Genomic DNA, 3,863 nt, shown 5'->3' with positions numbered 1-3,863 from the left:
AATAATATATAATAATAATATAACTATATAATATTTATAGTTTGACTTGAGATGGAAAATAAGCAGGTTGTGTTTTTGTATTTGGTCTCATTTGAAGATAAAGCCCTGTTCTGACTGTATTCTTACTGTAGCTGGATCTGCTCTGGTGGGAAAAAGACCTGACAATCACTGGAAGTATTACGCCGATAACGTTTTTCAGACCAGTGTTGTGTAACATATATTTAATAAAGGACAATTAAATATCTGTAATATAAATATATATATATTATCTGTAGTGGGTTCTCATTTTTAATTGATCTTTATAGTGAGCGTTGTAGTAAAACTCTGACTTTCAGTTGTCACCCTACCAATCACACACACACACACACACACACACACACACACACACACACACACACACACACACACACACACACACACACACACACACACACACACACACACACACACAGCTGGAATGCTGCTAATGCAGTCAGAGGAGCAACACACGGAGCCCACCTGAAATCAGTGAGTGTCGGCGCATGCGCAGCTCAGCCTTCTCCTCGCTTTGATCTCCGTGATAAAGAGCTTTACCTGAGTGTGTGTGTGTCTTTACCTCGAGCTCTGTCTCCTAAAACGGTCCAATAAGATCAGCAGCTAACAAACTACACAGCTATTCTACCGCCAGCACCGGATATCACAGGGGAACAACGGCACTTCCGCTTTCCTCCTACTCAGGGCTTTTCACAATAAAAGTTTAAAACTGAAAGAAGGCCAGTGGCGCCGCCTGGAGCTCAGGAGGGGAACTACACACACACACACACACACACACACACACACACACACACACACACACACACACATATATATATATATATATATATATATATATATATATATATATAGTGTTAGTGGTGAACTGGAACTGAGTATATCAACTCAAGTATTGTACTTTACTTGAGTATTTTCCCTACCACATCTCAGAGGGAAATATTGTACTTTAGTTACTAGTTACTTTAGTTACTCCACTACATTCATCTGTTCCAGCTTTAGTTACTAGTTACTTTAGTTACTCCACTACATTCATCTGTTACAGCTTTAGTTACTAGTTACTTTAGTTACTCCACTACATTCATCTGTTACAGCTTTAGTTACTAGTTACTTTAGTTACTCCACTACATTCATCTGTTCCAGCTTTAGTTACTAGTTACTTTAGTTACTCCACTACATTCATCCGCTACAGCTTTAGTTACTAGTTACTTTAGTTACTCCGCTACATTCATCTGTTACAGCTTTAGTTACTAGTTACTTTAGTTACTGGTTACTTTAGTTACTCCACTACATTCATCCGCTACAGCTTTAGTTACTGGTTACTTTAGTTACTCCACTACATTCATCTGCTACAGCTTTAGTTACTAGTTACTTTAGTTACTCCGCTACATTCATCTGTTCCAGCTTTAGTTACTGGTTACTTTAGTTACTCCTCTACATTCATCTGCTACAGCTTTAGTTACTAGTTACTTTAGTTACTAGTTACTTCAGTTACTCTGGGGCTGCATGGTGTTGAAAGCTTCTTTGTCCAGTGAGAGGACTCCCTGTGTAGTAGATATGGAGTCCCACCTTCTCCTGGGGAGCAAACTGCAGGTCAAACACAACGCCAGTTTGGGATCTGAGAAGGTGGAGCAACAGCCGTGCAAGGGTCTGTAAGAAGTGTGAGATGAGGGCCATATTTTAGGGGGGCTGAAGGTACCCCAAAATGTTCCTAAGCCCCCCTAAATAATAATTAGAGATGTTCCGATACCGGTATCGGGAAGTACTGGAGTTGATGCACCGATCCGATACCACGTAATAAAGCCCTGAAGAAAATCTACGTTAAAGTAGTTTATTTATGATCTTTATAGTAGATAGTAGTATACAGCTGTTATACATCATATCATCATACAGAGATAGTAGTATACAGCTGTTATACATCATATCATCATACAGAGATAGTAGTATACAGCTGTTATACATCATATCATCATACAGAGATAGTAGTATACAGCTGTTATACATCATATCATCATACAGAGATAGTAGTATACAGCTGTTATACATCATATCACCATACAGAGATAGTAGTATACAGCTGTTATACATCATATCATCATACAGAGATAGTAGTATACAGCTGTTATACATCATATCACCATACAGAGATAGTAGTATACAGCTGTTATACATCATATCATCATACAGAGATAGTAGTATACAGCTGTTATACATCATATCACCATACAGAGATAGTAGTATACAGCTGTTATACATCATATCATCATACAGAGATAGTAGTATACAGCTGTTATACATCATATCATCATACAGAGATAGTAGTATACAGCTGTTATACATCATATCATCATACAGAGATAGTAGTATACAGCTGTTATACATCATATCATCATACAGGGATAGTAGTATACAGCTGTTATACATCATATCACATCCATACAGAGATAGTAGTATACAGCTGTTATACATCATATCATCATACAGAGATAGTAGTATACAGCTGTTATATATCATATCATCATACAGAGATAGTAGTATACAGCTGTTATATATCATATCATCATACAGAGATAGTAGTATACAGCTGTTATATATCATATCACATCCATACAGAGATAGTAGTATACAGCTGTTATAACATAATAAAATATATGACCCACTGGTATCTGATCGGTACTCGGTATCGGCCGATACGCAAGTTCAGGTATCGGAATCGGTATCGGGAAGCAAAAAATGGTATCGGACCATCTCTAATAATAATAAGAAAAACAATAACAATTTAATTTATCCTCATTGATATTTAGACGCAACACATGATACATATCCAGCTACAAAAAAATATCCGAAAAGTCTGAAGTTAGACAGAAGTACAGAGAGTCGGGGAAAAGTTAGGACAATTCCAAGAGCCCATGACTGACAGGTCAAACTAAACTAATATAAAATGATTAAACCATCATCATTCAGTATATATATTTCAAATATAATAATATAATTACTGATCTCTTTGTTTCTACTTGTTTTTGCCAGTAAAAGTTAAATATCCCCGTTGTCGGCAGGTGTTTGGTTGTTAAAGCGCTGTGATGCTGGAGCGCACTAACAAAACCTTCGTTCAAAATGCTGTCTTATTGTTTATGGATTTAATGCTGAAAACTGAAAGAATGGACATTTTCATGCTGCACGATAAACCCAATAAAGGTTTTGTTATTGTTGCTATATCCCTAGTGTTGTCCCTGGGTCAAATTTGACCCATTTAAAAAATAAAATCTTTATCAGAAAAGTGGGTATATCTTTCAACCAAACTTTCTGAAAAATAACATGGATTGTTCAAAAATAAATGATCAGCCCACCACTTTCTTTAAATTTGGATGTTTATTCAATTTTATAGCTTTCCAAAAGAAAAATTATGACAGAACGTTGAAAAAAGTGACTAAAATGTCCGCAAAAGCTTCAAAAACTTGTGGGGAAAAACCCCACAGAAACGGCAAAAGGCGCAGAAAAAAAAATTGGCAAAAACATTATTTTATAAAATGATATCCTCAAATATTTAAATATACCGTACAAGACTTTCTTTAACCCCTTGACGCCTGAATTTATTCACAATTATATAAACAAAATATTATGTGTGTTTCTGGCTCCAAGCTGATGCTAAATTAAGCTGAGATTGTTAATTTGTTTATAGCATATGGAATAGATATAAATTTAGGTAAGAAGCAAATTAGCGACAACAGGCATTCATGGTAAAATTCTTTACAAAATGGAAAAATTAATAAAACACTTACCGTATTTTCCGGACTATAAGTCGCACTTTTTTTCCTACTTTGGCTGGTCCTGCG

General features: G+C 36.0%; 1 protein-coding gene across 1 annotated transcript in view; it reads right to left on the bottom strand.

Annotated features, from left to right (window-relative positions):
* The window catches only part of LOC114546103 (zinc finger protein 721-like), a 1,066,380-nt gene extending 1,065,698 nt beyond the window's left edge, over positions 1-682 (bottom strand). The window contains exon 1 of the mRNA XM_028564767.1: positions 596-682. The gene's annotated coding sequence lies outside the window, so the exon portion shown is untranslated. The remainder of the gene's footprint in view (positions 1-595) is intronic.
* Between the last annotated feature and the right edge of the window lie 3,181 nt (positions 683-3,863).

Source organism: Perca flavescens, chromosome 19, assembly GCF_004354835.1.
Source record: "Perca flavescens isolate YP-PL-M2 chromosome 19, PFLA_1.0, whole genome shotgun sequence".
Classification (NCBI taxonomy): Eukaryota; Metazoa; Chordata; class Actinopteri; order Perciformes; family Percidae; genus Perca; species Perca flavescens.
Note: the sequence above shows the minus strand (reverse complement) of the source record. Positions and strands in the feature narration are given on the sequence as shown.